A 16,595-nucleotide genomic window follows, 5' to 3' on the forward strand; every position below is an offset into this window, starting at 1 on the left:
ATCCTTTTTAAACAGTAGGGCGACACAGTAGCAACGTACAGAGTTTATACATTTTCCCTGTGACTGCGTGGGTTTTCTCCAGTGGACCGGTTTCCTCAGAAATCCCAAAGACGTGCAGTTGTGTAGCAATTGGCTTCCGTAAATTGTAAATTGTCCTTGGTGTGTCGGATAGTGCTAGTGTACAGTGTGATCGCTGAGGGCCTGTTTCCCCGCTGTATCTCTAAAGTCCAAAGTATTTGGATGGATTGTTGAAAAGCAGGACCATGAAGGTAGAGCCCAGAAAGTGAGATTAAGTGGTTTAGGTGATATATTTACAACAATTCAATGAAATCATTGCCGTTTCTTTCTTCATAGCATACTAAACATCTGTAAAATGAAAGTGCTTCACTAATCTACTGTTACTGTCCATGTTGATATACAAGTAACATGAAGTGTCATTAATGCACTGTGAACAATGCCTCTGCAAAATCTTACAAGGCCACTAGCAGGACAGGCCACCCAATGTTAGGTTCTTCTCCATCCATGGCAACAGAGGTACTAATCAAGCTCAACCAGCTCCAATGAAAAACCACATCTATCAATAGGATAAATACAAAGAAACACATCAGAATGCCAAAACAACTTCTCCACTCCGACCTCCAACACGATGAGCGATTCCCAAGAGTCAAGAAAATACTTCTTTAAGTGACATCTTCAACATTTCCTTACACAAAACTAACAACTCTGGGTGATGCAAGAAAATAATTGATCCTAGGCTGCTCAAGTTAAACTAAATTTTAAACTACAGTTAAAATAACAATGGGCAGAAAACAATGTCAAGAAACATAGAAACATAGAAATTAGGTGCAGGAGTAGGCCATTCGGCCCTTCGAGCCTGCACCGCCATTCAATATGATCATGGCTGATCATCCAACTCAGTATCCCGTACCTGCCTTCTCTCCATACCCTCTGATCCCCTTAGCCACAAGGGCCACATCTAACTCCCTCTTAAATATAGCCAATGAACTGGCCTCGACTACCCTCTGTGGCAGAGAGTTCCAGAGATTCACCACTCTCTGTGTGAAAAAAGTTCTTCTCATCTCGGTTTTAAAGGATTTCCCCCTTATCCTTAAGCTGTGACCCCTTGTCCTAGACTTCCCCAACATCGGGAGCAATCTTCCTGCATCTAGCCTGTCCAACCCCTTAAGAATTTTGTAAGTTTCTATAAGATCCCCTCTCAATCTCCTAAATTCTAGAGAGTATATCCAGTCTTTCTTCATAAGACAGTCCTGACATCCCAGGAATCAGTCTGGTGAACCTTCTCTGCACTCCCTCTATGGCAATAATGTCCTTCCTCAGATTTGGAGACCAAAACTGTACGCAATACTCCAGGTGTGGTCTCACCAAGACCCTGTACAACTGCAGTAGAACCTCCCTGCTCCTATACTCAAATCCTTTTGCTATGAAAGCTAACATACCATTCGCTTTCTTCACTGCCTGCTGCACCTGCATGCCTACTTTCAATGACTGGTGTACCATGACACCCAGGTCTCGCTGCATCTCCCCTTTTCCTAGTCGGCCACCATTTAGATAATAGTCTGCTTTCCTGTTTTTGCCACCAAAATGGATAACCTCACATTTATCCACATTATACTGCATCTGCCAAACATTTGCCCACTCACCCAGCCTATCCAAGTCACCTTGCAGTCTCCTAGCATCCTCCTCACAGCTAACACTGCCCCCCAGCTTAGTGTCATCTGCAAACTTGGAGATATTGCCTTCAATTCCCTCATCCAGATCATTAATATATATTGTAAATAGCTGGGGTCCCAGCACTGAGCCTTGCGGTACCCCACTAGTCACTGCCTGCCATTGTGAAAAGGACCCGTTTACTCCTACTCTTTGCTTCCTGTTTGCCAGCCAGTTCTCTATCCACATCAATACTGAACCCCCAATGCCGTGTGCTCTAAGTTTGTATACTAATCTCTTATGTGGGACCTTGTCGAAAGCCTTCTGGAAGTCCAGATACACCACATCAACTGGTTCTCCCCTATCCACGCTACTAGTTACATCCTCGAAAAATTCTATAAGATTCGTCAGACATGATTTACCTTTTGTAAATCCATGCTGACTTTGTCCAATGATTTCACCACTTTCCAAATGTGCTGCTATCCCATCTTTAATAACTGACTCTAGCAGTTTCCCCACTACCGATGTTAGACTAACTGGTCTGTAATTCCCCGTTTTCTCTCTCCCTCCCTTCTTAAAAAGTGGGGTTACGTTTGCTACCCGCCAATCCTCAGGAACTACTCCAGAATCTAAAGAGGATACGAGACAGCTCAAATCTCTCTCACAGAAGCACCTGGAGACCAAGCAAAATGTTTAATGAGTGACTGACAATTCAAACAACTCACATGTACCAACCACAACGGAGTCTACCACATACTCATAACATTCCTGGGACGTGGGACGCATAGTGGAAGCAAGTCATCTTCTACCCGAGGGACTACCTAAGAACACAAACCTACTAGATAGGTACTGTACAGTGCAGTTGACTCCTCAAGCTTTCAGAACTGACCTTTACACCTACATGTCTTTCAGATTATTGAATCTGCCAGAGCTGATAGATCTGATGTCATCTTGCAGTAATCTTAACCTCAAAGAAGATTGTCACCAGCTTTTATTCAGCAGGTAAGGCAGTTTCCAGTACACACTTGTTAAAGAGACAAACCTCTTTATGAAAACCATTGCAGCATAACTCAGTGTAAAATGCGTAAACTAAACACCATAAATACAGAGCAGAAATAGGAACGTGTTCAAAAGGGAACTGCAGATGCTGGAATATCGAAGGTACACAAAATTGCTGGGGAAACTCAGCGGGTGCAGCAGCATCTATGGAGCGAAGGAAATAGGCGACGTTTCGGGCCGAAACCCTTCTTCAGACTGATGGGGGGTGGGGAAAGAAAGAAGGAAAAAGGGGGGAGGAGGAGGAGCCCGAGGGCGGGCGGATGGGAGGGTGGGAGGAGACAGCTAGAGGGTGAAGGAAGGGGAGGAGACAGCACAGGCTAGCCAAATTGGGGGAATTCAATGTTGATGCCATAAGGACGCAAGGACCCCAGACGGAATATGAGGTGCTCTTCCTCCAATTTCCGCTGTTGCTCACTCTGGCAATGGAGGAGACCCAGGACAGAGAGGTCGGATTGGGAATGGGAGGGGGAGTTGAAGTGCTGAGCCACCGGGAGGTCAGGTAGGTTATTGCGGACTGAGCGGAGGTGTTCGGCGAAACGGTCGCCCAACCTACGCTTGGTCTCACCGATGTAAATCAGCTGGCATCTAGAGCAGCGGATGCAGTAGATGAGGTTGGAGGAGATACAGGTGAACCTTTGTCGCACCTGGAACGACTGCTTGGGACCTTGAATGGAGTCGAGGGGGGAGGTGAAGGGACAGGTGTTGCATTTCTTGCGGTTGCAACGGAAAGTGCCCGGGGAGGGGGTGGTGCGGGAGGGAAGGGAAGAATTGACGAGGGAGTTGCGGAGGGAGCGGTCTTTGCGGAAGGCAGACATGGGGGGAGATGGGAAGATGTGGCGAGTGGTGGGGTCACGTTGGAGGTGGCGGAAATGGCGGAGGATTATGTGTTGTACAGAAATAGGAACGTGTTGCATTGTTGGAGGTGTATTCTTTCTTGTAGCATCTTGTGTTTCTCTATTAGTTGCAAGAGTTCATGATATCTTTCAAAACAATTAACGCTGATATTCCAACCAATATTTACCTCAATCAATCTCACCATTGACAGGAGATTTCCTCATTTCTATAATTTCTGTCCTTTGAGTACAACAGAGATTGTATTTCATAAATGTTTAATTACGTATAAATTATCTTGGCACATCAGGAATCTGCCACTTAAATGCAAATCTTTTTAAAAACATAGAACAGTACAGCCTTTCAGCCTACAATATCTGTGCCGGACATGATGCCAAGAACAAACACGTCTTAAATGATATTTCCATTTTTAGTGAGTTGGAAATATAACTTTAATTGCAAATTTGGAGTCTGTTGATCATCAGCCACAAGAAGGCACCTCAAGGACAAACAACAAAATACAGTTGACACTGGGGATAAGAAGCGAGCAGAAAATGCTGGAACGAAGTGCAGTGTTTGCAAGAGATTTACTTGTTTCATGCATTATATTTGAAATGAAACTGGGTGCATGAGGAATGGAAACATTTACTACGCTGTTTACACAAATTACTACTGTTTACACAAGTGTACAAAACGTCAGAGGGCTTTAAACTTACAGTGCTTTCTATGATGCCTAAATATGTAAAAGTATGCTACTCAAAATAACTTTGAAACTGAAGGTAATCAGGCAGGCGGATGCATGTTCACTGATCGGCTGCCCGCAACTGCAATGAACTAACTACACACATGGAGCAACAGTACAAGTAAATCACAAAAGTTCATCGTCACTAAAAGAGCTTCATCAACTTGAGAGACACGAGGAACTGCAGATGCTTGAATCTTAAGTAAATCGCGGATTGCTGGTGGAACTCAGCCGGTCAGGAATGGACAGGTGACGTTTCGAGTCAAGATTCTTCTTCACACTGAAGAAGGTTTCACAACCACATCGACAGATGCTGCCTGACCCGCTGAGTTCCTGCAGTATTCCGTGTTTTTTTATCAACTCGAAACTGAATTGCAACATTAAAAAAAGGTTCAAGGCATCAGATACTGGAAAATTATTCGAAAGTAGGAACCAAAATTAAAAATTGTAAATCATTACCGGAAACATTGATCTGGAAATGACAGCTTTGTTCCAAGGTTATTAGTTAATGTCGAATGCATGCAACAAATGTAGTTTAAGTTATCAGGTAGTTTCAAATTATCATGCAACGCAATAAATGCAATGGCATTTGCTTTGCACTGCAAGGCTCGGCCCCAGCCCCCACTATGAGCAGCTATCACTGTGTTATTTTTGCACAGACCGCGTCCATTCTCCTGCAAAGCCCGAGGGCAGAATAAGCAACGCCCTCGCCAGGAACCAATGGGTAACGGGCTGAGTGAGAGACGTGCGGCCAATGGGAGCAGCGGACGAGCTGCGAGGGCGGAGTTTACGCCTCCGCTCCACCAGCAGCCAATCAGCGGGCGGGGTCTGTGTTGAGTGGTAGCAACTCCAACCAATCGGTCGACCATCGCGCTCCCCAGCAACCAATCAGCGGGCGGGCTCGGCGGGGAGCGACGGCTCCTCCACCAATCGGAGCAGCCGGCGACGGGCGAGGGCGGGACAAACGGCTGGTCAGCCAATGGGAGCGGCGCAGGGGGCGCGGTACCGGCGCTGAGTGACGGACGCTCTGCCAATGGCAGCGGGGCTGGGGCGGAGGGGGGCGGGTGCGTTGGCGGGCCCCGCGCTCGGCGCAGCGGCTGCTGGAGTTTTCCGTGGGCCGAGAGGCTGCGGCGGTGCCGGTGGGCCCGGCCTCTATCTTTCCCCGCCGGCGGACGGGCGAGTGGTGTGAGCGGGCCCGACCCCGCGGTGGGCGGGTGAGGAGAGGAGAGGAGAGGAGGGGGCTGGAGAGGAATCCGCCGCGATCGGGGGAAACCCGTGGGTAGGACGCGGGCGAGGCGGCGCTGCGCGGCAAGACGCCCACCTTCCTGCGGGGCATCCTCCTGCAGCTTCGCCCTGGGGCTCCGGCCTGTAGTTGTGGCTCCGGCCCGCGGTTGTGGCGGCGGCGGCTCCGACGCTCCAACAATCGGCAACCACCCGCGCCGTTGACCGTTGTTGTTTTCCGCCACTTCCGGCACACAACCGGAAACCAACCCCTCCGCCGGTCCGGGCGGAACAGAGCCAGTCGGTGCCGTGGGCGTTTGGTTCCGGTCTCACGACCAATGGAACAAACTACGCGCCTTCACAAATCTGGATTAAAATGTACATTTTTCACTTAGTTTCCCCACGCCTTATATTCCATAGAATGTTAGAGGAGCAATATTGAATCCAGCAGACCAGAATGCTAGTTTAGTTTTAGTTTAGAAATATGTTGTGGAAACATGCCTTTCAGTCCATCGAGTCCGCACCAACCAGTGATCCCCGACCACTAACACAATCCTACAAAATCTACAATTGTCCTAGGGACAATTTACAATTCTTACTGAAGCCAATTAACCTACAAACCTGTTCGTCTTTGTAGTGTGGGAGGAAACCGGAGCACCTGGAGAAAACCCACGTAGTCGCGGGAAGAACGTACAAACTGCATAGACAGCACCCATGGTCAGGAAAGAACCCGGGTTTCTGATGCTGTGGCAGCAACTCTACTGCTGCATCACCGTGCCGCCCAAAACGCTGTTCATTCTGAGTTTGTTAGTGATCGTAAAATTTCAATATACACATTAATATAATCTCACATTTTGATTTATAGTCCAGATGAACAAAGATGCAGCATGGAAACAGGACATTTGGCCCACTGAGTTTCCGCCAACTATTGATCACTCATTCACACTAGTTCTATGTTATCCCACTTTCACATCTACTCGCTGCGCACTAGAAGGCAATTTGCCGAGGTCAATTAATCAGATGTGTCACTGCCATTTATTAAATTCAATCCGTTCTTTTTAAATATCAACCATATTATACCAAATGTGCAGAGAGCTGCTGTAAACTGCATTTGTTTGAATGATGTTAACAACGCAGTTGACACCAGCTCCATGCACATTTTACCGCTGCTGGCAAATTCATTTCACTTGCACTTTGTGTGCAATGTGACGAATAAAACTGATTGTATTGTATTTGATATAATATGGTTGATATCCTGACTACAGGTGCTGTCTGTACCGAGTTTTATACATTCTCCCTGTGGCCTGCGTGGGTTTTCTCCGTGTGCTCCGGTTTCATCATACATTCCAAAGACGTGCAGGTTTGTAGGTCAATTAGCTGATCATGCTTGGCACGGACTCGGTGGGTCGAATAAGGCTGCGTGCTTAGCGTTATACTCTATACTGCCTTGCCAGGCACAGTTTCAACATCTTCAAATTCACCGACGACACCACCATTGTTGAATGAATTACGGGTAATGATGAGACACAATATAGGAGTGAGATTGATTGTGTGATTGAATGATGCCAGACAACAACCTTGTTCTCGACGTCAAGTGAGACCAAGGAGCTAATTGTTGACTGGAGAGGAAGGCCAAGGATCCACAAACCAGTCTTCATCCTCGGGCCGATAGTGGAGAGAGTCAACAGCTTCAAGTTCCTGGCTGTGCATATCTCGGAAGATTTGTCCATCAATGCTACTTCCTTAGAAGACAGAGGAGATTTGGTATATCAGTGAATTCTCTCTTGAACTTCTATTGGTGTACAGTGGAGAACATATTGACAGGTTGCATCATGACCTGGTTTGACAAGTCAAATACCCAGAAATGTAGGAGATTACAAAATGTAGTAAAAACCGTCACTTTAATTTCATGTTTCATGCATTTTGTGTGTTTATGACTTGGCAGATCAATTTCCCTCCTGGGATGAATAAAGTTGTATCGTATCGTAAATACTGCCCGATCTATTATGGGTACTGACCACGCCACCATCAAAGGGATCTTTAGGGGCCACTGCCTCAAAAAAGCAGCCGGTATCATAAGGACTCACACCACCCTAGCCACACACTCATCTCATTCCTGCCATCGGGAAGAAAGTATGAGTCTGATAACTGTAATGGCCAGATTAAGGATCATCTTCCCAACAACCATCAGGCTCTTGAACACTACAAACACCAACAAAACAATGAATACAAACTGTCTTGGTTATATAAAGAACTTGGGGAATTTGTTTTGCACCAATACATATATATATTTTTATTTATTAAACTTTCTTGTGTTTATTGTGTCATCTATGAGTACTGTGTTTACACAGCTGCTGCAAGTAAGAAATTCATTTTTCTGTTTTCGGTACATAATAATTAAAACATTTCGACTGATCCCTGGCTTAGTGTCTAGCTCCAAAGTTCTGGAATTCCTATAATTCTACATATTATAAGCTTTGCCATTCCCCTATCTCTCTCCATTTTATGATACTCCTTAATAAATTACCCTATTTCAAGAGATTCATATGTGATCTGGAGTGAAATTTTGTTAGTTAAACTGTTGTAAAGCATCTTGGGACAGGTTTAGGTCTGAAGAAAGGTACTGACTCGAAACATTGCCTGGTCATTCCTTCCAGAGATGCTGCCTGCGCTGCTGAATTCCTCCAGCATTTTTTGTTTTGCTCATGATTCCAGCGACTGAGTTTCTTGTGTCTCCTTGGGACAATTTATTACATTAAAGGCACTTCCTAGATGTAAGTTGCTTTTTTAATTTAGTTGGTTTAGGGCAAATACCATATTTAATAGTCATGATAAACTAGAAGATGTATACGTCTGTAACCCATCTTCCCATCTTAGAGCACGGTTGAAAAGGCAGATCATGAAGGGCAGCACAGTGGTGCAGGTGGTAGAGCTGCTGCCTCTCTGACAGCACCAGAGATCGGGAACAAACCCACGCCTGAGACCCGATTCAATCCTGACCGCGGGTGCTGTCTGTGTGGGTTATGTGCATTCTCCCTGTGACTAGGTGATTTCCCCAATCCTCCAGTTTCCTCCCATATCCCAGACATGTGGCTTTGTAGGCTAATTGACCTCTGAAGGGAGTGGATGAGTAAGTGGGATAGCAGAACTAGTATGCAAAGGCAATCAATGGTCTCAGTGGGTCGAAGGCCCGTTTCCATGCTGTATCTTTAAACTGACCTAATGAATGAATACTTTATTATCAAGTCACAGTGAAATTCTTTGTTTGCATACTCAAGGTATGCAAATAGTCGCCACATAAAGACGCTGACAAAGTATACACAGTATCCACACCAGGTCCCCCTTTGCCAGGAGTCCAATGAATGAATACTTTATTGTGACGTGACGAGTCACACAGGTGTTCTTTGTTTCACATACCCAAGGTATGCAAAGAGTCACCACATAAATAGCACAAAATTATAAAGTATCCCTCGCCAGGTCCTCCTTTGTTCCCTACGGCGCATTCCCCGACTCCCACATGGCCCGTCCTCTTCCGCCAGGGCCCCTCCTGACGGCTCTGCAGCGCTGATCCAGGCCCTAGCCCCAGTGCTGGATGATTCATCAGGAGATGAAATATTCTTTAAAGCTTCGGAATAAGAATATCATCTTGACACTTTTCTTGCTTTCAATGAAGTGATAATAGACCCTGAATATTTACCTCTTGTCTCTAAAATAACATTTTTTCCCCAAGAATGGCAAATTCTAGAAATAGTTCTGCCCTCTGCTGGTTCACTTGGATTAATGCAGACTAACTGAAAAGAAACAGGTTTGAATTTGAATTTGATTCCTTTATTGTCATTCAGACCTTTCGGTCTGAACGAAATTACGTTGCCTGCAGTCATACACAGTAACAATAAATAACAAAACATACAATAAACACAAATTAACATCCACCACAGTGAGTTCACCAAGCACCTCCTCACTGTGATGGAGGCAAACGTCTTAGTCTCTGTCTCTTCCCTCCTTGTTCTCCCTCAGCGCTGAGGCGATCGATCCAGGCCGAAGATGCCGCCCTCCAGTCCTGCGGACCTCCGTGGTGATGTCGCCGCTACCGAAAAGCCGGATGCGCCGTAGGTTTAATTATTACAGAGAGTTAATCCAAAATCCAAAGCAACCAACTGGTTGTGAAATTGTAAACTGGAATCTAGGATTGTAATGATAAACTTTTGCTGGAAGTTAGCTATCATCATCTTAGCAAAGATCTTAATCTTTGATTAAATATAATAATACACTATTGGCATAAAAGGCAACAAAAGTTGGATTTTATTTAAAGCAGCATCAAATAATCTTGCTTTCTCACTATTTTTGTAAATCTGCACAACAGAGACTTTAACAGAACAGGTCGTTCTGCTATAACAAAGTAGTTGTGTTCCGAAGAAATCTTGCATATTGAAAATCTAATAATAAAAATGACTGAGTCAATGGAGAATGGTGGCTTGGGGTTATTAAGTTACAGATTCAGAATAACAAGATATTTTTCACAAGGATTTTTAAATAGAAATTTTTAAAATTAAATAACTATGTTTATTTTTTTAGTGCAACCTAAAAATACTAAAGGCTTTATGTTGGACAAAAATGCTGGAGGAACTCAGCGGGTGAGGCAGCATCTATGGAGAGAAGGAATAGGCGACGTTTCGGGTTGAGACCTTTCTTCAGACTGATTTTTCGATTTTTCCAGCGTCTGCAGTCCATTCTTAAACAAAAGCTTTATGTTACATTGATTAATAGAGTATCACTTCTTCTTCTTCTTGCATATGGCTTGTACAGCCTAAAGTTGTAGGTCAACTTGTTCTATTTGATCTATTTGTTTGTGCGCATCGGGTTGATTGCATTAGTCGAAACAGGGTGGACTATGTGAAGGTTGCAATCTCCCACCCAGAGTATCACTATACATGTGTCAATGGAAGCGATTGCTTGGCAAATTCTATGGCCACTCATGGTGAAATTAGCAGCCAACAGTACCTGAAAGCTTTGGTGAGGTTACAGAGAAAGTGTTTGTTTTCCCCCACTTTAACTGGGGGGTTTTTCCCCAATACAGCTTTTTTCTGCTTGTCAATTTCAAAGTAACTTTTAAGTGGTACTCTCATTCCCAATCAAAATCACATTATAACCAATTCTACTCAGGTATGTAAACAATGTTTCCCCCAATTCATCCATCCGTTATATCCAACTAGAGTTATGGAAACATATGCTATAGCAAAGCTGCCTTCACTTCATCTCCCCCTGAAACCCAACTAACATTAATTAGTCTGGTTTCAGTGAGTACAATGTGACCAGTATTTTAAAATAGTCATTGATGGAAATGGCTAGTAAAATTAATCCTTTTCAACTTTTACAGGTTTAAAATCTGACCAGGTTAAGATTAAAGGAAACGTTTGGTCAATAATCAAATGCATTTGAGTCTAAATCTGTTCAACATAAAATATAGATAATCTTGTATTTGATGTATAATATTTATTTGCAAAACTTAGAGAGTGGCACAGCTGTTGCCTCAGTGCCAGAAATCTGCATTAAATTCTGACCTTAGGTGCTGTTTGTGTGGAGTTTGCACATTCTCCCTAACTGCATAGGTTTCCTCCAGGTACTTCAGTATCCACCCACATCCTAAAAGATGAGTTGTAGGTTAATTGGTCTCTGTAAATTGTCCCTCACATGTAAGGGGTGGATGCTAAAGTGGGATATCAGAACTAGTGTACGGGTGATCAAAGGTAGGTTTGGATTCAGCGGGCCAAAGGGTCTGTTTTTGAGTTTAGAGATACAGGATGAATACAGGTCCTTCGACCAACTAAGCCCACGCCAACCATTAATCACTTATACACTAGTTCTATGTTATCCCTACTTTTACATAATGTACAATAGGACCAATTTACAGAAGCCAATTAACCTACAAACCTGTATGTCATTGGAATGTGAGAGGGAAAAAAGCGGAGGACCCAGAGAAAACCCACACAGTCCCTGGGAGAACATGCAAACTCCGTACAGACAGTACCTGTAGTCAGGAAAGAACCCGGGTTTCTGGTGCTGTGAGGCAGGAGCTCTACCACTGTGTCACCAGCATGTTTCCACGCTGCATCTTTCAATCAAATTAATAAATTATCCCCTACTGGTTATTAACAGTCACACAACTAAAAAAAAACAGGTACTTCCACCCACTGAGTCCTTACCAAACAACAGCATCCACTTACACTCATAACTCACTAATCCCGTTGTATTCTCCCCACATTGACATCAATTTCCCCCCATTTATTACCCTTGACCTGCTACGGCAGCCATTTTATGTACTGGCCTGAGCTTCTTTGAGCACCTGAGGGAAAACCAGAGCACCTGGAGGAAACCCATGCAGTAACACGGAGAAGGAGCAGCAGCTCCACTAGCTATACTACTGTGCACCCACCACCTCTGTAGAACTCAATTACACCATTATCGCATCTTATCTTTGGTAATTACTATGTAACCTCTCAGCTTTCTGAAAAAAATGCAGTGATAAAATGGTCTAACATATGTGACAATCGGAGAAAGTCACTGAGCACTTTGATAAATTTGAATTGATAAGAGAAAGTCAACATGGATTTGTAATGGGCGGTTAATGTGATAGGGAGAAGAATGTCTACAGATGCATTTTTTTTTATGAACAGGAGATTAATTAGGCAGAAGATTGCAATGAGAAGCAATATGTATTTGTACTCGAGGGAAGTATTTAATGATGACCCTATCTGGACTGAAGTCTCTGTCATTAACAATATATGTCAGACCTGATGTGAAGGAAGGAAGAAACTGCAGATGCTGGTTTAAACCGAAGATAGACACACAAAGGTGGAGTAACTCAGCGGGACAGGCAACATCTCTGGGAAGAAGGAATGGGTGAAGTTTCGGTCCGGTCTGAAGAAAGGTCTCGACCCGAAACGTCACCCATTCCGGCTCCTGAGAGATGCTGCCTGTCCCGGTGATTTATTCCAGCATTGTGTGTCTAAATTCAGTGCAAACCAGCATCTGCAGTTCCTTCCTACACATGTTCTAACGTTGTTCACCTTGGAGTGTAGGTAATGTCGCCTTGTCTAGCGCACCTTCATCTCAGGCTCCCGCCTCTGAGAGGAAAGATAAGAAACTGCGTGACTACATTTCCCGACAGCTGAGTGGATGAGATAATAAAAAAAATATCAGACAACCCCATCACGGGTAGTCGTTAAATTCTCCGGGTGTTTCAGGAACCTCAAGCCCTCTGTGGTAGTTAAAACAATCACGGGGAACCAAGAGGGAAATGAAGACAGCAGAAAATGATGAAAGGATGCAATTAATCAAACGAGCTGAAGCAGCGGCTTGGTCGGGAAAGACGTTCATTTCTGTCCGGTGATTGTGAATCCAACCCTTTAAATGAAACAATGGACTCGCGTAAGTAACCCTGTGAACTGTTGGTCCACTCTCAGACTGGGCACTGACCAGATTCATTCAGCTGAGATGTTTTCTACTGAAGACATTTTCATTGCGTTTCCACTAAAAGTGGGGTATATTAGTATTTTCTCAAAGGGAATAGAGTAATTACTTTGGGATCGAGGTGTGGATGGTTGTTTATTGCCCCCGACCCGGGAAGGCAGGGGTGTGCTGAGAAGGTGAGATGTGCTGTTGCCTTGAACAAATGCAACGTTGGGTTGAAGATACAGTGTTGCTGGGCACATTCCTATGACAGTGAATATACTTGCAGTTAAGTACATTGTGTAACATCGAGGGAAATGACTCCTAAGTGATAAGATCAGAATTAGGCCATTTGGCCCATCAAGTCTAGTCCACTATTCAATCATGGCTGATCTATGTCTCCCTCCAAACCCCTGCCTTCTCCCCATAACCCCTGACATCTGTATTAATCAAGAATCTATCTGATTCTGCCTTAAAAATATCTATTGATAGCCTCCACAACCGTCTGTGGCAAAGAATTCCACAGATTCACCACCCACCAACTAAATAAATTCCTCCTCATCTCCCTCCTAAGGGAACGTACTTCAATTCTGAGGTTATGGCCTCTGGTCCAAGACTCACCCACTACTCCCATCCTCTCCATATCCATTCTATCCAAGCCTGTGATCCAAATCTGCAGGGAGTGGTGTTTTCATGAGCAGGTCACCTTGGTGGCAGAGATGATGGGTACACTGCCCAATGTAAGCTGCCCAAGCAAAATATGAGATGCTGTTTTTTTCCGATATACCGATGTCCATACCTGGAACAGCAGATACAGTAGATGAAGTTGGAGGAGGTGCAAGTGAACCTCTGCCTCACCTCAAAAGATTGTTGGGGTCCTTGGACAGAGTTGAGGGGGGAGGTATAGGGACAGGTGAAGCACATCCTGCAGTTGCAGGTGAAATTACCTGGGGAGGGGGTGATTTTGGTGGGAAGGGACAAGTTGACCAAGGAGTTGTGGAGGGAACAGTCTCTGCGGAAAGTGGAAAGGGGTGGAGATGGGAAGATGTGGCTAGTAGTGTCGTCACGTTGGAGGTGGCCAAAATGTCCGAGGATTATGTGCTGTAAGCCACGGCTGATGGGGTGGAAGGTGAGGACAAGGGGGACTCTGTCCCCCTTGTTACAAATGGGGAGCAAGAGCTGAGCTGCGGGATATCAAGGAGACCCATGTGAGGGCCTCATCTGTAATGGAAGAGGGGAACCCCCGTTCCCTAAAGAATGAGGACATCTCCGATGACCTGGTATGGAACACCTCATCTTGGGCGCAGATTTCGGCGTACTGTAGATTAAGATAAAATGGCTGCTCAGCCTCAAACTGTTTATATCGGGACCCTTAATATAAGCATTCACGTCTGTGAGTCTTCCAGCACATACATAGATTTCTTGGGAATTGTTTAACAAGGAAATAATGTTGAGGATGTGCTAATATAAAATGATGAGCCAAAGGTTCTAGGGAGAAGGTAGGAGAATGGGATTGAGAGGGAAATATAGATCAGCCATGATCAAATGGTGGAGCTGACTCGATGGGTCGAATGGCCTTATTCTGCTCCTGCTTTATTGTCATGTGTGCACTGCCCAGTGAAATTCTTTTTGCACAGATCAGGCATGCACAGATCAGTCATATTTGTCACCATTTACAAATAGTCCATGCGCTCGATGTGTGGAGCAGCTCCTGCTCTTAGGAACATGAGAATACTGGAGTGCATTAAAAGCTATTCTAATTGAAATCGCTTGTTAGTATATCACAGGAAGCAAAAAAAAAGTTTAGTTTAATAAACAATACACAAGTTAAAGAATAATTCTCATCCTAAACAATCAGAAATTGGGTGCAGGTGCGAATTTGGAATGGGGCTTGAGAAGTCCGATGCGACTCTCAGGAGGTACATTGTCTCGCTACAGGACCTCTTTCACATTGCTTAAACGTGTATTAATCATTTTTTAAAAAAGGATACATGTAGCATTTGCATACGAATCCAAAGCCAAGATGATTAGTTAAAGTAACTCATAGAGTCATCGAGTGATACAGGGTGGAAACGGGCCCTTCGCCCAAGCCGGCCAACTTGTCCCAGCCACACTAGTCCCAACTGCCTGCGTTTGGTCGATATCCCTCCAAACCTGTTCTATCCATGTACCTCTCTAACTGTTTCTTAAACATTGGGATAGTCCCAGGTTCAACTACCTCATCCGGCAGCTTGTTCCATACACCCACCACCCTTTGTGTTAAAAAGCTATCCGTCAGATTTGTATTAAATCTTTTCCCCTTCACCTTAAACCTATGTCCTCTAGTCCTCGGTTCACCTACTCTGGACAAGAGATTCTGTGCAGCTACCCGATTTATTCCTCTAAGGATCTTATACGCCTCTATAAAATCTCCCCTCGTCCTCCTGCGCTCCAAGGTATAGAGATCCAGCCAACACAACCTCTCCTTATAGCTCAGACCCTGTAGTCCTGGCAACCTCCTCATAAATTTTCTTTGAACCCTTTCAAGCTCGACAATATCTTTCCTATAACATGGTGCCCAGGACAGAACATAATACTCTAAATGCGGTCTCACCAACGTCTTATACAATTGCAACATAACCCCTCAACTTCTATACTCAATACTCTGACTAATGAAGGCCAGTGCCAAAAGCCTTTTTGACCACCTTATCTACCTGCGACTCGACCATCAAGGAACCATGCACCTGTATAGACCCCTCTGCTCTGCAACACTCCCCAGAGGCCTACCATTCACTGTGTACAGTAGGTCCTGCCCTTGTTAGACTTTTCAAAATTCAACACCTCACATTTCTCTTTATTAAATTCCATCAACCATTTCTCAGCCCACCTGGCCAATCGATCCAGATGCTGCTGCAATCTTTCACAACCATCTTCACTGCCTGCAAAAACACTCACTTTTGTATCATCAGCAAATTTGCTAATCTTGCCCTGTATGTTCTCATCCAAATCATTGATGTTGATGACAAACAGTAACGGGCCCAGCACCGATTCCTGAGGCACACCACTAGTCACAGGCCTCCAGTCCGAAAAGCAACCTTCCACTATCACCCACTGCTTCCTTCCATGAAACCAATTTGCAATCCATTCAGCTATCTCTCCTTGGATCCCATGCGATCTAACCTTCCAGAGCAGCCTACCATGCAGAACTTTGTCGAATGCCTTACTGAAGTCCATGTAACAATATATATAATTCTGCCCCCATCAACATTTTTGGTCACATCTTCAAAATCTCAATCAGATTTGTGAGACATCCTTGCCCATCCAAACGCCTGTATAACCTATCCCTCTGAATACTCTCTAGTAACTTTTCCAACTCCACATCCTTACAGATGGGAATTTCTTTACAGTGACGTGCAGCTGATGGCAGTTCCACAGAACAATGGAGAACTGGACACTGTCCAGGAAGGATAAGACCTTGCCTAGATTAGTTCTGTCACATGTTCCAAATAAAATGTGATGCAGATGCTTTCTCACAATTACCATATGATAATTCCGATATAGCGACTGAGAATAAAAGCTGATAATTTTCTAGTTACAGCATCGGCCACAAAAAGTCTATGTAGTCCACTGCAAGATATTGTTCAAA

At 44.5% G+C, this 16,595-nt stretch overlaps 1 protein-coding gene across 2 annotated transcripts in view; it reads right to left on the reverse strand.

The window, feature by feature from the left end:
- The window catches only part of kat7 (lysine acetyltransferase 7), a 78,446-nt gene extending 72,482 nt beyond the window's left edge, over positions 1-5,964 (reverse strand). Inside the window, exon 1 of one of the 2 annotated variants that reach the window (XM_033035343.1) lies at positions 5,622-5,964. The gene's annotated coding sequence lies outside the window, so the exon portion shown is untranslated. Of the gene's footprint in view, positions 1-4,759; positions 4,986-5,621 lie in introns of those variants that run through there. The other variant, XM_033035344.1, reaches the window with a different exon arrangement.
- Positions 5,965-16,595: the final 10,631 nt, after the last annotated feature.

The sequence above is a fragment of the Amblyraja radiata genome, chromosome 16 (assembly GCF_010909765.2).
Source record: "Amblyraja radiata isolate CabotCenter1 chromosome 16, sAmbRad1.1.pri, whole genome shotgun sequence".
Taxonomy (NCBI): Eukaryota; Metazoa; Chordata; class Chondrichthyes; order Rajiformes; family Rajidae; genus Amblyraja; species Amblyraja radiata.